At 51.7% G+C, this 17,614-nt stretch overlaps 1 protein-coding gene across 5 annotated transcripts in view; it reads right to left on the bottom strand.

Annotated features, from left to right (window-relative positions):
- The window catches only part of RPH3AL (rabphilin 3A like (without C2 domains)), a 170,205-nt gene that overhangs the window by 133,319 nt on the left and 19,272 nt on the right, over window positions 1-17,614 (bottom strand). The window contains exon 1 of one of the 5 annotated variants that reach the window (XM_055367073.2): window positions 4,419-8,321. The exons of 2 other annotated variants lie outside the window; for them this stretch is intronic. The gene's annotated coding sequence lies outside the window, so the exon portion shown is untranslated. Of the gene's footprint in view, window positions 1-519; window positions 1,258-4,418; window positions 8,322-17,614 lie in introns of those variants that run through there. 2 more of the 5 variants (XM_055367069.2, XM_055367072.2) reach the window with 2 other exon arrangements.

Genomic DNA, 17,614 nt, shown 5'->3' on the forward strand with positions numbered 1-17,614 from the left:
TGGAACAGGAAGGATGAGGACATGGATTGCAGGGGATTTTGAAGGCAGCGAAGCCATTATTCTCCCCACATGTCCTTACACATTGGTTGAAGCTCACAGTACCTACACGTCCAAGATCCAACCCTCAGTGTGCACTACACGTTTCAGTTAATAACAATGTATCAGTATTACCACATTTATTGTAACAAATGTACCACAGCAAAGCAAGATGTTAATCATGGGAAATTGAAAGAGGTAAGAGGTTAGAAGGGAACTCTGTACTTTTTGTTTAATTTTTTCTGTAAACCTAACACTGTTCAAGAAAAAAAAAAAAAGTAAAGTGCTACCAAATGCAATGAAAAAAATTTTAATTTTCTTCTTCATAGAGAAAAAAAAATAGCATACCAATCGTCATCAATGGGGAAGAATCTTGCCACGCCACTAATATTACATTTGAGTGTCATACCCTCCCGAATGCTTTTGTGTGGATTAATCACAGGCGCTCATCATCCCTGTTTGCTAAAGGAGGAAGGTACGTACCATCCATGCCTGTGCTCCATCCTCACCACGTGGCCCTCCCTTGGGAGTGCAGAACACTGAAAGGTCAACAAATACTGGGCCCCAGTTCTTTTTCTTCATCACAGGCATCACAGTTGGAACCTGTGTTTATTTCTTCGTTTACATGTTGATCTCTGGAAGGTGCATGGGGAGAAGGGTCACCTCCATTGTGCTGGCTCTGAAGAGCCAGTGCATATTGCACAGTGCACGAGATGAATCCAAAATGAATCAGACAGCGGCTCCAATAAATGCTGAGGCCATGCAAAGAACACTGAGAGTGAAGAGAAGGCGCAGTGAAGATCTTGCTCTGTGGCAGTCCTGGAGGGCTTCAAAGAGAAGAATGTGGTGCAGGGCTCAGAGGGAAAAGGAGGGACTTGGCAGGCAGAAGGCGGCATTCCAGGGAGAGAACTGTCCTCCCAGAAGTGCCACAAAGGAAGAGGAAACTCACTCAGAGAACTAGGGTAATTGGGCAGGAGGGAAACTCGCCTGGGCAGGTTAGTGACTGCCCTGAGGTCACAGCTCGCTGGCACCAACTTGGGCAGAGCTGGGAACTCCGAAGCTGTAGAAACAGCCAAGTGCACCTTGAGCTTTCACTGAAGTCAGGCTGAGAAGAGAGGAAAGTGAACACACCCTCCCCATTTCACCCACATCTCCCAACATCCAGGGGCCAGGAGCGTGCCCAGAAATCACCAGCTCAAACTCAAAACGGCTCTAAGGTTAAATGCACATTCTATCCCACCACATATTGATTATTTCAAAAACTAAAATGACTGGGCACAGTGGACCATGCCTGTAATCCCAACACTTTGGGAGGCCAAGGTGGGAGGATTGCTTGAGGCCAGGAGTTCGAGACCAACCTGGGCAACGTAGCAAGACCCCATCTCTATAAAAAAACTTTTTAATAAAAATAAATGTTAAAAATTAACTAATTAATTCAATTTAATTAAAATAATGCTTCTCCTCCACCTTAAGACATAACCTTCCAAAAATGTCTTCCAATAAAATCGAGTCCAGGATTACGCAACTCTAGTTTTATGTAGTAATAGCAGCAGCAGCTGACATTTCTGTAACACCTTATTTATATCATCACTCACAATCTCCACTGCAATCCCATCGAGGGCCATCAGCACCCTGATATTACTGCTGTGCCCAGCACACCACAGGGACAGCACACACCCACACAGAGGAGCACAGAGGCCAATTAGCTTCCTCCAAGTTAAATAGTGTGTCCACAGTCTCACTACTGCAGATGCGATCTCCCTTTCAGAGGCGTAGGTTTGCAATTGGACTCTACAGCTAACCAGCGGTTTAATTTGGGGCTTGTTACATTTCCCTACACTCCATTTCTTCCTCTGTACAACAGAGGTAATAAGTAATGCATTCCTCAACAGTTTTTTTCCAGAATGAATTGTGGTAACGGAGTAAAAGTTCCAGGCTGGGCGTGGTCGCTCATGCCTGTAATCCTAGCACTTTGGGAGGCTGAGGCAGACGGATCACAACATTGAGACCAGCCTGGCCAACATAGTTAAACCTCATCTCTACTAAAAATACAAAAATTATCTGGGCGTGGTGGCACGCACCTGTAATCCCAGCACTTTGGGAGGCCGAGGTGGGCGGATCATGAGGTCAAGAGATCAAGACCAGCCTGGCCAACATGGGTGAAACACCATCTCCACTAAAAATACAAAAATTAGCTGGGCATGGTGGTGCATGCCTGTAATCCCAGCTACTCAGGAGGCTGAGGCAGGGGAATCGCTTGAACCGAGGAGGCGGAGGTTGCAGTGAGCCGAGATCGCACCAATGCACTCTAGCTGGTGACAGAGCAAGACCCCATCTCAAAAAAAGAAAAAAAAGTTCCAAACACAGTATCTGGTACCTAGCAGGCCCTCACAAAACAAAACAAAACAAACCCGTTTTTTAAACCAAGCTGGTCCCTGAATGCTGGTGAACTTCTCCACACTAAAAGGATGAAATGGGAGTTAAAAAACCTGTGACCCTCTGACTGCAGACCCTGATGATGGATGAAATCTTGGCCTGGGCTGTTAGCCAAGGCCATCTGGGCCAAACCATAGGGCAGGAAACAGCAGGCTTCCTCCTCCTGTCTGAACTCTGGCCCAGAGAGGAGCTTCCTTCAGCTGGCCGCACCCACTTCCCCGACAACATTCCAGAACATTCCATGCTAGGCCAGGAGACTCCAGGAAGAGGTCACTGAGTAGCTCTTAGCATCTCCTCCCAGCCCAGCCAGGAAAAGATGCTCCCCCCTTCTAGGACTCCATGTACAACTTCTGACCTGCACCCCTGCCCATCACCCACGGCCTCCCCACAGAGGGCCAAGGCTCAGCTTGTCCACCTCCGACCTACCTCTCTCCAACGTCTCTAGGCTGCCCCCCAAGCCAGTAAGAGATGTCCTGGGTGGGTGGGTTGCTTATCCTTGGCTATGGCCCTAGTTTGGCTTCTTAAACCCTCTTTACCTGGGCCCTTAACTGGTCATCTGCCTCCAGTCCTGGTATCCACTACACATAAACAAGACTCTTCAAGGACTATCAAGAAACACTCCCCTCCTCAAGCACCCTCAATAGCTCCCACTGCCTCCTGAAAAGTTCAGAGGCCACACCCTGAGACTGATGGTCCTCCACAATACAGTCCCACACCTACCCTCTGTTCCCTACAGGACTCACCTGCCGCAACCAAAATAGATTACACCAAGAATCGTACCCACATGTCTGGACCTGTAAGTACAGACTCACCTCCCATCTCCACCGAGCTGGGTCTCACTCCTCCTGCACCCCGCCTGTCTCTTCCATGAGCCTCTCTTTTTCTTGTCTCTGAATTCCTCCAGCATGCAATTTCCAAAGCACAGGCCTCCACACGCCACCAGCCATCCCCACGTGGCTCCCGTACGATTCTTTGCTTAATATTTCCCTTTAAATCAACCCACTCTTTTACTTGAACAAATTTATTTTCAAAGGAAACTGTATATCTCCACCATAAATAGAAAAACCATGCCATATGCCACAAATAGAAGGCAGATGAAAAAAACAAGTTATGCTCTAATACACATGAAAATAAATCACCAGGAAAACACTTTTAAATGCTTGTCCATGTGCCTGACGAGGTAAACCTACATACAGGTTGTAAATGGAACAGCACCTCGAGGGACAAGAGTCCCGAAACGGGCCCCTGCATGTGCGTACAGGCCGTGCTGACATCCTGACAACTTCAACTGCTCCTGACCAAGTCAACTGGCCACGCGGCCTTCCAAAATCTTCAAAAATCCCCTCCTGCTCTAAGACACGTGGCCTTGGCACTTTATGTTCTGCTTTCTTTGTGGCCCCTGGGTTTTTTGGCCCCATCTCACAGTTATCTGGGGACTTGTCACCAAATGTGAGTATCCCAGGGTAGGGAGCACAGAGCCTGCTGCAGCCCCTGAGCCAGTCTTGCACGCAGCATAACACGCAATACAAACAGCTCTCCAACAGCACGCTCCGGTCTGCTCAGATGCGTGGCCCCCATTCTCTGCCTGACCCCAGGCCCATCTGCTGCTAGCACACAACCCCTCTGCCCCACACCCCCAAATCCATCTCTGTCCACTGGGGTGTTTCAAAGGACCACACAGAAAGAGCAACGGAGGCACCAGCGGGGCCCGAGGCTGTTCTCCAGCCCCGGCTGCCTCTTCTTTAGAAGCAGCAGGACCTGGGGCAGCCTGGAAAAGCAAGTTTCCAGTCAACGATTAACCAGACGCTCTCCCAGCAAAGACACAAACCTTTTCCCCGGAAGTTAGCAAAGTTCTGTGAAAACCCCTGCATGAACTGGGCCCCTGACTCCAGGAAAACAGAGGCATCTTCCAATGTCCTTGGAGCCATGAGACCCGAAACACCTACCAGGAACGGAGGGGCTTCACCCAGACAGGCCCCGCAAGGGAGGAGGAGGCCGCTCTCCCTCCCACCACCGTTGTCGGGGGTGACCCGAGGTGTTCCAGATGAGGAGCTGAATCACTGGGACTTAAGTCAATAAGTGGCAGCCACCAGGCAGGCCCAGCTGGAGCCAAACCAAGGCCTGGATTCTCCTCGTGGATGTCTGGTAAGGCCCCACCATGTCCCCCAGTCACGTAGTCTCTAAAACGGAACAGACTTGGGACGCTTCCTCTTAGAGGGCAGCCCTCTTTGGGACTGTTAGTCTGGCCACTTTTACACATTTCAAGCATTTTTTGGGTTAGAAAGGGCACATTTTCTGTATCCAAAACAGTCCTTACAGGCAGCGGTGGTGGTGCATGGGGCCTGCGTCAGCATCTCATCGCTTCCTGAAGCCCCAGCTGCCTGGAGTGGGGCCCCTTTTGGGTGTGGCTCTTCAGGAGGAAGGCAAATTGAAGCACAGAGAACTTGACGGATGTGTAAACGGAACAGCATCCCGGAGGTACCTCGAGGAGGGCAAGGGTAATGAAATGAATGAAATGAACCCCTCCACAGCGAGGGAGCACTTACACCCTGACACCCTCCTGCAGGGAGAAGGAAGATGACAAGGATCTCTCTGTTGACCTTTTCATAGTGCAAACAAGCTACTGATAGAAAAAAGAAAATGTTTTGATGCTTAAAAAAAAATAAACACCATCAGCAACCTTTCCCCATGGGGAGCAGCAGCAGGTGCTACCACGAAAGAGACAGACAGATGGATATAATCGCCAAGAGGCTCTCAAACTGGGTTCCAAAGAGCCGGGGTGTGGAGCCCCTCTTCAGAACTGTGCAGGCGAAGCAGGGGGCTGGGAACAAGGGGGTTATTACAGCCAAACAAACTGGGTTCCAAGGAGCCAGGGGTGTGGAGCCCCTCTTCAGGACCATGCAGGCAGAAGCAGAGGGCTGGGGACAAGGGGGTTATTACAGCCCAACGCAGAGCAACTCAGCTTTTTCCTCTTCATCTGTCAGGCTTCCAGGTAAGATTTCATTTGAAGAAAAGGTCTTGCAGTAAAGATGTTGAGAAGTGCTGATATGCGCTGCTGGTTATATGACAGGGTGGAAGGAGGCTGGGCACGGTGGCTCACTCCTGTAACCCCAGCTACTCCAGAGGCCAAGGCGGGTGGATCACCTGAGGTCAGGAGTTCGAGACCAGCCTGGCCAACATAGTAAAAACCCATCTCTACTGAAAATACAAAAATTAGCCAGGTGTGGTGGCAAATGTCTGTAGCCCCAGCCATTCAGGAGGCTGAGGTGGGAGGGTGGCTTGAGTCTAGGAGTTTGAGGCTGCTGTGAGCCATGATCTAGCCACCGTACTCCAGTCTAGGTGACAGAGTGAGACCTCGCCTTAAAATTTAAAAAATAAAATTCATGGTGGCTCACGCCTCTAACCCTAGCACTTGGGGAGGCTGAGGCTTAGCCAGACATGGTCATGGCACCTGTCGTCCCAACTACTCGGGAGGCTGAGGCAGGAGAATCACTTGAACCCGGAAGGCTGAGCTTGCAGTGAGCCAAGATCGCGCCACTGCACTCCAGCCTGGGTGACAGAGCGAGACTCCGACTCAAAAAAAAAAAAAAAAGAAAAGAAAGAAAGAAAGGGTGGAATGTGCTGGAAGCCATCTCTGAGTGTGCAGGACCACACGCCACACACACACCCAGGCCTGTGGGAGACCCACGCACCACGCACCCAGGCCTGCAGGAATCAGCTGGTCTTTGTCCTGCTCATGCGCTCCATGTTTAGAAGAAATGCAGAAGAGAAGCTTCCTTTGCCGGGGTCCAGCCAGGCCACGCTGCTCTTCCCCTGGCAGGACCACAGGTCGGGAGGACCAAGCTCAGAAACTCAAATGACACCAAATCAAGCAGAGCCTCGAGCCAAGTGAAGCTTCTGGAAAAGAGACTTGAACCCAGCAGGGACAGGGGCTCGATGCAGATGTCAGAGCCAGAGGTGTGGATCCAGAGACCAGAGGCCAAAGAGACGTGATAAACTACGTCAGTGACTGGAGCTGACCCTGGTCAGTCCCTGGGGCAGGCATGGCAGCGAAAGGCTGGTTTCCACGTGTGCCCAGAGTTTGCTTCATGGAAAGGCCAGCTCTGCACGAAGGTCCAGGGGGGACCAGTCACGAAGGTGTGAAGAGGCCTGAGGGTTTGTCTTCCGTTCAGCTGAGAACGGCAGAACGCTGCCACACTGCTGCGCAGACGGCACCTTCTACACCTTTACACCCCTCACACTGAGCTCCAGGGTCCGGACAGCTGTGCACCTGCCACTTTTAGCAAAGCGAAGGCCAGGGGCCCCTGCTGGCCTTCTGCAATGGGCATATATTTGGTCTACCCAGCATTCCTTTCCTTTTTGAGAATAACTCTTCAGGTCAAAGTAGTCACGCCCAGTCCTCCTGGGCAAGAGAAACAGCCCCTCCTTCCCCTTCTTCCTGGGTGATGTGATGAGGATGACCAATTAGAATAGCCCCACCCCCTAGGCAGGGTAATTGGCTCAGGGCTGGGCATGTGACCCAGACCCAGCCATACTGAGTCCTCCTGGGGTCTTGCCAGGGTTCCTGTGAAATAAACCCACTGTCTGGGACGGTAAGCACGGCACTAGCTCAAGATGGCCAGTAGCCACCTGGCTCCCCCTGGAAACAGGCTGTCTGCCGGTGCAGCTAAACAGAGCTGAGAGATGAAGGTGAGTCACCTCAAACTCATGGTCAATGGCTGGATCCAGCCATGCCTGAACCACTGTTTTGATCCCCAGGTTGCCAGGCCCACAGAGCTTCCTTTTTGCTTATGCTAGTTTGAATTGGGTCCTTGTCATTTGCCATCCAGAGCCCTCAGTAAGTCACCTGCACTGTGTGGGAAGGTGTGACTGTGCACCACACTTACTAACAGACATCTACACAGGCGACCACGCACCACACATACTAACGGACGTGCCCGACGTCTTCACAGGCACAGCATGAGCCCTGATGTGAGCTTTCTGCTCCTGCTCCTGCCCCTTCGGAGGCCTGTGCCAGTGGCAGCTGGGCCCGGAGACACCAGGCTGGCACTGCTCTCCTTCGAGGCACCCATGTTTGTGCCGATGCTGACTCCGGGTCGTCTGCAGCAGCCACGTGGCCCAAAGAGTGCCTCTCCACGGGGGCTCCTTCCACAGCCCCTGGATGGCACAGCAGCCTCTCCTGTCTGTCACCACACGTGACCTGCTCCCTTAGTCTTCAGCCGCTCATCCACGTCTGCAGGGGCATCTAACTCTGTCCCAGGGTATCCCAGACCCTGGCTCATGCCCCAGGCTCTCCATTCAGGCTCCATCGTCCACCTCGGACCATCTCGGGTTTGCTGGTCTTCTGGACTAGCGCAGCCAGAAAGAACCCAGGAAGGAAGCCTGATGTCTGACACGAGAACCTTCGGTGCTAACCCGAGGGCGGTGGGTGCATCCTCAGCACCTGCCCGTCCGGCACCATCCTCTGATCCAGGGACTGTGAGCAACAGGGCCCCGTGGCCAGGACATCTCTCACCCTCCAGTTAAAATCTTGCCAGTTGAGTCTGCCCATGAAAGTAGGCGCTGAACTGCCCAATAAATCCACAAGTAAGAGTTGCAAGAAGGAGCCAAAAAGGGCTGAGCTGAATGACTCATATATGAAATAATTTGATAATTAATATACATAGGAAATTTAAAGTCTCCAGCTGAGTGACAGAAAACACCTTAAAAAGCTCAAGAGAGAGGAAAGGAAGAAAATAAACCTATAATTGCAAAATAAAAGCATTGAAAGAAGCCGTGCTCAAGGTAAAATGCTACAGATGCAATAAATTCATGTTTTAACATTAGCAACGTGTGGGCAATGGTGTTCCCTGGGGAACTGGCTGCATGAAGCCTCTCTGGAGAGCTGGGCCAGGCCAGTGGGAGGGCAGCTGGCACGGCCAGGGCTGGTGTGGGGTCCTGGGGCCAGAGCCTGCTGGAGGGCGGTCCCCAAGGACCAACAGGCATGGGAGAGGCAGAATATAAACACAGTCAGGGAGTAAAGGCTGTGTATTCTACCCGGGTACTGCCTCCACCACCCCCGGGCCACACTCGGGCCTGCCCAGTTCCCCTAGCTCTTCTCTTTCCTGCCTTGCCTGCCCCAGGCCCCTCTCCCCCTGCACTCCACTCATATCTGCTTTTCCGCCTCCTGCCCAGTCAGCCTGCTGTGCAGAGCTCCCGCAGCTGCCTCAGATCACCCTTCCTGGGTGGCTGCTCCTCCCCGCCACCACCCTAGGAGCACCCCAAGTAAAATCTGGTTTTTCCCCCCTCCAGGTCTGCCTCTGCCTTTGCTCCTGCTATCCCCAGGGCCCCAGGTGCCCCTCCCTCCACCTCATCCTTCTGCACCCAGCAAATGTCCTCCACCAGGAGGCCTTTCTGGACCTCCTCATCCTCCTGGAAGGAGCCTCTCCCACCCCGAAGTCCTTTAACTATTTACTTGTCCCTCTCCTTCGTACTGAGCTTATGCTGTATTTGTTTATGTGCTTATCTTCTACCGGGGTCATCTCTGTAACCTTTTTATTCTTTTATTCATTCATTCCACAAATACTAACTGAGCACCTACTATGTGCCAGACCCCATGCTAAGACTGGGGACACAATGATGAGCAAGACAGACACTGTCCCTGCCACCCTGGAACTCCCATCTTGGAGAGAAAAAACAAAAACAAAACACGAAGCAAATAAACATTAGTAAATACGTCAGGATAAGCGGTGATATAGGCTGTTGGGATAGAAAGGTGTAGGTGATGTGAGAGGCGAGTGTCCGTGCGGACGGAGGAGCTGGGGGAGGAGACTCTGAGGCCAGAGGTGTGAGCGGAGTGACTCGGGCACACTTTCCAGACACATAATCGGTGTTTGCTAAACATGCGTGGAACAAATGAGTGGCTAACAAGCCAGAAATCCCGAGCGCGTGCCCCGTGTCGCTCCAGACACAACTTCCCAACCCTCATCACCCTGTGGGTCACTCCGACTGGCACCCAGACGTGTTTCCCAGCCCACACGCCTGCTACGGGGCCCACCTGTGTCACCCTCACAGAGGCGCTTGCCAGGACTCGAGGGGCTCCCCACTCAGAACCCCTCATGGCCTCCCTGACACCACCAGCGGCCCTCGGGCTGGACAGCAAGCGGGTTTTGTCCCGCCTGCATGCAGACTCCAGCCCCGGAGCACCACGCATGGAAGCGCGGCGAGGCCGCCTCTCGGCTCGGTGGGAAAGAGCCCTGATCGATTGGTGGCGTCTGCCAGGGGACGGCAGAAGACAGAGAGGCACATTTGCCACGTATTTTCCTTGTCACCCAGGGCTCCGCAAATGACCACTCAGGCAAGAAATCTCCTTCAGGTCTAATTGCCTGGACAAGCATTCAGCATCTGGTGCCCTTTCCTTACCGGCCACGTGAACCACGTCACTGATTTTTTTTTCCTGCCTTGACTGCTCATTAGCTCAGAGCTAAATGTGTGGTTCAAACACAGCAAAGTATATACAGCTGGATGGCCTGAATAGGGGTCTAACTCTCCCCCTGCTTTCAACCTCCTAGCTAATCTACATCTATGTCTTTCCTGATCTTATTTTTATGATCTCTATTTAGTTACATGTCCATATACATACACACATATATGTACATATATAAACAGACATACATACATATATAAATATAAAATATCTACATGTGGGTCTGGTATGTAATACCTACTTTACTTTTTTTCTATGAATGTATCTTTTAGATATATAGATATATTATGAATATATCTTACTTTAAAAAATAGAGACAGGGTCTCACTATGTTGCCCAGGCTTGGCTCAAACTCCTGGACTGAAGCGATCTGCCTGCCCTGCCCCCCACAAAGTGCTGGGATTACAGGCACGAGCCACCGTGCCCAGCCATTAACATGTCTTTTTATATTTATTTTTTATATTTCTTCTCCCTTTTTTTTTTTTCAGAGACAGGGTCTCACTATGTTGCCTACGCTGGTCTTGAACTCCTGGGCTCAGGCAATCCTCTTGCCTCAGCTTCCCAAAGTGCTGGGATTACAGGCACAAGCCACCGCACCCAGCCTTTATATTTCTTATATAAATAAAATATAGAGAGAGATATACACATATTCTTGTAAGCACCCTCAATTCATTTATGGAACAAGATAGAGGAATAAATGGATAGATGGATAGATGACAGACAGGAAATACCAACGAAGAATGAGACAACTTTGCTGAAAGAATTCAGAATATAGTTAGCTGCACTCTGTCATGAACAGAGTATGGAGTTAGAGATCAGAAGCCAGGCTCTCAGTCCCAGCTCGGACCAGCTACGTGACTGTGAAGGGAAACAAGTTACACACACACACATCCCCGCAAGTCCTTACCCCGGCCAATCTGAGGCTTTATCAATTATTAAATGTCTATCATCTAATCTGCACTGCTCACTTGCCCTGGTGGTAACAGAAATTACATGGGAGGTTCCTGACAGCGCCGTCAACACCAGCTTCACGCACGACACTGGCCTCATTATTAGCATTGGAGACAACACTCCAGGCAGCCCACGTTCAATGATAAATAATAAGACACCAAGCCACACGGCCTCCTACTAAATGCTGCTGGAATTCAAAGAGAAAGGAGCCCTCAGAACCCACATCCGCATTCAGTGTCCTGCCCCTCTGATGTCTGAGAGCAGCGTCTGACTGAAGGACTTGGATCTCTTGCTTCTCCTAGTAAGAAGCAAGCCCCAGCCAAGATCAGTCACAAAAACCCTCAGGACTGGAAACGGCTGCCCTCGTATGGAGCAAAGGGCTGGGGCTCTGACAGCCCCCAGCGGTCCCCTGACTGCACTGTCCCCTGCAGAAAGGCCAGCACAGCACACATCACCCGTGGGCCAGGTGAAAGAGGACAGGCCAAGGCTGGAAACCGTGGGGCGCTGTGGCAGGTGACCCCTGCGTGTTCCTCCCACATGACCCCACAGACCTCACCCCTGCCTGTTCCTCCCACATGACCTCACAGACCTCACCCCTGCCTGTTCCTCCCGCATGACCTCACAGACCTCACCCCTGCGTGTTCCTCCCGCATGACCTCACAGACCTCACCCCTGCGTGTTCCTCCCGCATGACCTCACAGACCTCACCCCTGCGTGTTCCTCCCGCATGACCTCACAGACCTCACCCCTGCGTGTTCCTCCCGCATGACCTCACAGACCTCACCCCTGCGTGTTCCTCCCGCATGACCTCACAGACCTCACCCCTGCGTGTTCCTCCCGCATGACCTCACAGACCTCACCCCTGCGTGTTCCTCCCGCATGACCTCACAGACCTCACCCCTGCGTGTTCCTCCCGCATGACATCACAGACCTCACCCCTGCGTGTTCCTCCCGCATGACCTCACAGACCTCACCCCTGCGTGTTCCTCCCCCATGACCTCACAGACCTCACCCCTGCGTGTTCCTCCCGCATGACCTCACAGACCTCACCCCTGCGTGTTCCTCCCGCATGACCTCACAGACCTCACCCCTGCGTGTTCCTCCCCCATGACCTCACAGACCTCACCCCTGCGTGTTCCTCCCGCATGACCTCACAGACCTCACCCCTGCGTGTTCCTCCCCCATGACCTCACAGACCTCACCCCTGCGTGTTCCTCCCGCATGACCTCACAGACCTCACCCCTGCGTGTTCCTCCCGCATGACATCACAGACCTCACCCCTGCGTGTTCCTCCCGCATGACCTCACAGACCTCACCCCTGCGTGTTCCTCCCCCATGACCTCACAGACCTCACCCCTGCGTGTTCCTCCCGCATGACCTCACAGACCTCACCCCTGCGTGTTCCTCCCGCATGACCTCACAGACCTCACTCCTGCGTGTTCCTCCCGCATGACCTCACAGACCTCACCCCTGCGTGTTCCTCCCCCATGACCTCACAGACCTCACCCCTGCGTGTTCCTCCCGCATGACCTCACAGACCTCACTCCTGCGTGTTCCTCCCGCATGACCTCACAGACCTCACCCCTGCGTGTTCCTCCCCCATGACCTCACAGACCTCACCCCTGCGTGTTCCTCCCGCATGACCTCACAGACCTCACTCCTGCGTGTTCCTCCCGCATGACCTCACAGACCTCACCCCTGCGTGTTCCTCCCGCATGACCTCACAGACCTCACCCCTGCGTGTTCCTCCCGCATGACCTCACAGACCTCACCCCTGCGTGTTCCTCCCGCATGACCTCACAGACCTCACTCCTGCGTGTTCCTCCCACATGACCTCACAGACCTCACCCCTGCGTGTTCCTCCCCCATGACCTCACAGACCTCACCCCTGCGTGTTCCTCCCGCATGACCTCAGAGACATCTCCTGTCCCCCATCACAGGCCCATGTACAGTCACCAGGGTTTCCAGGCACCTGAATCCGCACCACTGGGTTTTAAATCACAGGAGAAAGTGAGTCAATGACAATAATGAGAATCCTTTTCAGCAAGTTTGTCAGGCGGGCATGGACCGTCCTTTCTTTTCTGGGGGAAGTGACGGAATTCACAAAGGTAGTAAGGTTAACTCTAAATTCTGGAATGTTCCCTGCCCAGTCAAGTGCTGAAATTGAAGGGGTGATACACAGTCGAAGGGCTGAGTTTGCCAATCAGTTCAAGTGACCAAATAGGGTCTTGTGTGGTTTATTCCTAGAGGGGGACGGATCCCAGGCAGCAGGTTAACCGAAGAAAATGGGAGGGGACTTTGAATACAGGTAACCTCGGCACACATCAACAATGTCCCTTCCCCTCCACAGCTGACCTCACCAGCCATCAACGACGTTCCTTCCCTCCCTGGCCTTCCTGTAGCCGTCCAGCCACCTTCAGGGGTGGGCTCCAGAAGCCCTGAGTTTACACTGCGGCCAGTCCCCTGGGGCCCAGCTGGCTCTTCCAGGGGAGCACCTAAGCCAAACTGGCACACCAAGGTCCCTCCCTTAAGAATCCAGGAAATAAGGCTGGGCACGGTGGCTCACTCCTGTAATCACAACACTGCGGGAGGCCGAGGAAGGAGGATTGCTTAGAGGTCAGGAGTTCGAGACCAGCCTGGGCAACATAGTGAAACCCCATTTCTACAAAAAGATAAACATAGGTCAGGCATGGTGGCTCACGCCTGTAATCCCAGTGCTTTGGGAGGCTGAGGTGAGAGGATCGTTTGAGTCCGGGAGTTTGGGGCTGCAGCGACCTATGGTCATACCACTGCACTCCAGCCTGCGCAACAGAGGGAGACTCTTGAAAAATTTAAAAAATAAATTAAATAAATTTTAAAAAAGGCCAGGAGTAGTGGCTCACACCTGTAATCCTAGCACTTTGGGAGGCTGAGATAGGAGGATTACTTGAGCTCAGGACTTCAAGACGAGCCTGGGCAACATAGTGAGACACAGTAGAGCCTTGTCTACTAAAAATTTAAAAAAACAGCTGGGTGTGGAGGCGCGTGGCCGGGCGTGGTGGCGCGTGGCCGGGCGTGGTGGCGCGTGGCCGGGTGTGGTGGCGTGTAGCCAGGTTTGGTGGTGTGTAGCCGGGTGTGGTGGTGCACACATGTGGTCCTAGCTACTCTGGAGACTGAAGCAGGAGAATCACTTTAGCCTGGGAGGTCGAAGCTGCAATGAGTCTCATTCATAGATAGATGGATGGATGGATGGACGGACGGACGGACGGATGGACAGATAGATATACACAGAGATATATACATAGAGTTTCACTCACAGAGTTTCATAGATAGATGACAGATAGATAGACAGACAAAAGGCAAAAAGAATCTGGGAAATGGGGTAAGAGACGGAGTCTCAACTCAACTGCCTTTTCCAGTAAGATGCACACTGAGGCTGAGGCTGTTTTCCCCTCGTGGAAATGGCCAGTTAACAGAAACGGAAAGGTGGCCTGCAGTGAGACCGAGAAGAGGGGAGCCAACATGGAGCTGAAGCAGGACAGAGAGAGGGGCCCCTCCCTCTAGCATTTGTGCTCCATTCAGCCCCTCCAGGGGCCTGAGCGTTGAAATCTTCCTCAGCTTCTATGAGATACTCCAGGGCCTTGGCAGAAAAGTTTCCTTTTCGTCCAGCCTCTGCTGTTTGCAACCAGCCCCAGTGAGCCGCAAGTCCTAGCTGGCCTGATTAATATCATGTCCACTTTCCCACCATCCTTCCATCCAGCAAAACCACCTCACACCACGCTGAGCTGACTGAGAATACCTGGGAGTATTCAAATCCGTGGCCGGGGGAGAGCAAAGGTTTCGGTGGCAGAGGGACCCAGGTCTGGGTCCATCTAGCACAGTGACCTTGAATAAACCTCCCAAAGTGTAATCTCCTCCATCTGGGCTGCTGCCGATACCTCCCCAAATCCACTCCCGGCCCTCCCTGGTCTCTTCTCCTCACTATCCCCACAGTGAGCTCCCCAAAATGTCAGCCCTTGCCAGGTGACGCGCATTTAAAAAAGAAATAAATAAAAATAAAAAACAAAGCATCAGCCCTGTCACGGAACTGCCCGCCTGAAACTGCCCCAGTGGCTTCCTACTGTTCTGATGATACAAGCGAAATCCTCCCCCCTGGGGGCCTGAGGTTTCCTTTCCACGCCGTGCGCTTTCCCCTGGGGGCCCGCAGCAACCCTGATTCTTCTGCCTGGGAAACGCTTCCCCCAACTCTCTCCCCACAACCCCTTTTGCCTAATTAACTCTTTAAAATTCATTTTGTCAACATCATTATTGAGATAGAATTCACAAACCACAAAATGTACCTTTTCAAAGTTTACAATTTGGTGGTTTTTTGGTACATTCACAGGGTTGTGCCACCATTACCGCTACCTAATTCTAGAACATTTTCATCACTCCACAAAGAAACCCATCAGCAGCCGGCCACGGTGGCTCACGCCTGTAATCCCAGCACTTCAGGAGGCCGAGGTAGATGGATCACCTGAGGTCAGGAGTTCGAGACCAGCCTGGCCAATATGGTGAAACCCCGTCTCTACTAAAAATACAAAAAATTAGCCGGGAACGGTGGCAGCACCTGTAATCCCAGCTACTCAGGAGGCTGAGGCAGGAGAAAGGCATGAACCCGGGAGGCGGAGCTTGCAGTGAACCGAGATTGTGCCACTGCACTCAGCCTGGGTGACAGAGCGAGATGCCATCTCAAAAAAAGAAAGAAGGAAGCCCATTAGCAGCCACTCCCTCCCATTCCTCCCTTCTCCACAGTCCCCAGAAGTCACGAATCTGCTTTCTGTCTTATTAATTTGCATAATCTGGACATTTCATAAAACAGAATCATATAATAAGTAGTATTTTTTATTCACGATTTCATTTTTTCAGCTCTAATCTCTATTGTTTCTTTCCTCTTGCTTGCTTTGGGTTTAGTTTGCTGTTCTTTTTCTAGTTTCTTAAGGTGGAAGATTATTTATTTGAAGTTTTTCTTCTTTTTTAACATAGGTTCTTACAGCTATACATTTTATAAGTTTTGATAGGTTATATTTTCATTTTCATTCATCTCAGACTACTTTCTAATTTCTCTGTGATTTCTTCTTCTTCTTTTTAGACACAGGGTCTTGCTATATTGTCCAGGCTGGTCTCAAACTCCCAGGCTCAAGCAGCCCTCCTACCTTGGCCTCCCAAAGTGTTGAGATTACAGGCATGAGCCACCGCATCTGGCCTAATTTCTTCTTTGACCCATTGGTGTTTGTTTGTTTGTTTGTGTTTGTTTGTTTTGAGACAGAGTCTCACTCTTGTTGCCCAGGCTGGAGTGCAATGGCGTGATCTCGGCTCACTGCAACCTCCGCCTCCTGAGTTCAAGCGATTCTCCTGCCTCAGCCTCCCGAGTAGCTAGGATTACAGGCGCCTGCCACCACACCAGCTAATTGTTTGTATTTTTAATACAGACGGGATTTCACAATGCTGGCCAGGCTGGTTTCGAACTCCTGACCTCAGGTGAGCCACCTGCCTCGGCATCCCAAAGTGCTGGGACTGCAGGCGTGAGCCACCACGCCCAGCCGACCCATGGGTTATTTAGGAGTGTGTTTACTTTGGACATTTGCGAATTCTCAAATTTCCTTTATTGATATCTAACTTCATTCTACTACAGTTAGAGAACATACTTTGTATGACTTGAATCCTTTTAAATTTATTAAGGCCAGGTGCGGTGGTTCATGCCTGTAATCCTAACACTTTGAGAGGCCGAGGCAGGTGGATCGCTTGAGGCCAGGAGTTTGAGACCAGCCTGGCCAACATAGCAAAACCCCATCTCCTCCAAAAATACAAAACTTAGCTGAGCCTGGTGGTGCAAACCTGTAATCCCAGCTACTCAGGAGACTGAGGCACGAGAATCACTTGCACCCAGGAGGCGGAGGTTGCAGTGAGCCAAGATTGCACCGCTGCACTCCAGTCTGGGTAACAGAGCGAGACTTCATCTTAACAAAAATCAGTCAGGCGTGAAGGCACGTATCTGCCATCTCAGCTACTTCCGGGAACTGAGGTGGGGGACTACCAGAGCCTGGGGGGTTGAGGCTGCAGTGAGCCGTGATCATGCCACAGCACTCCAGCCTGGGAAACAGAGCAAGACCAGAAAAATTACCGAGTCTTGTTTTACGGCCTAACATATGGCCTCTCCCAGAGAACGCCTCCCGGGCACGTGAGAAGAACGTGCGTCCTGCGGTTGCTGGGTGGCATGTTTTGCAGATGTCTGTCCTCCCGGGCACGTGAGAAGAACCTGCATCCTGCAGTTGCTGGGTGGCATGTTCTGCAGATGTCTGTCCTCCCGGGCATGTGAGAAGAACGTGCATCCTGCGGTTGCTGGGTGGAGAGTTCTGCAGATGTCTGTCCTCCCGGGCACGTGAGAAGAACCTGCATTCTGCGGTTGCTGGGTGGAGAGTTCTGCAGATGTCTGTTAGGTCCAGTTGATTTACAGTGTTTTCAAGTCTATCTCATTGTTGGTTCTCTGCCTACTCATTCTATCCATTATTGAAAGTGGGACCTTAAAGCCTCCAACGATTATTGTTGGATTTTGTATTTCTCCCTTCATTTCTGTTGGTTTTGATTCATGTATTTTGGGGGTCTCTTGTTAGGTGCATACAGCTTTATAATTATTAGGCTTTCCTGATAGGTTGACTCCTTTGTCATTATAAAATGTCCCTGTTTGTCCCTAGTAAGAATTTTTGC

The sequence above is a fragment of the Gorilla gorilla genome, chromosome 19, assembly GCF_029281585.2.
Source record: "Gorilla gorilla gorilla isolate KB3781 chromosome 19, NHGRI_mGorGor1-v2.1_pri, whole genome shotgun sequence".
Classification (NCBI taxonomy): Eukaryota; Metazoa; Chordata; class Mammalia; order Primates; family Hominidae; genus Gorilla; species Gorilla gorilla.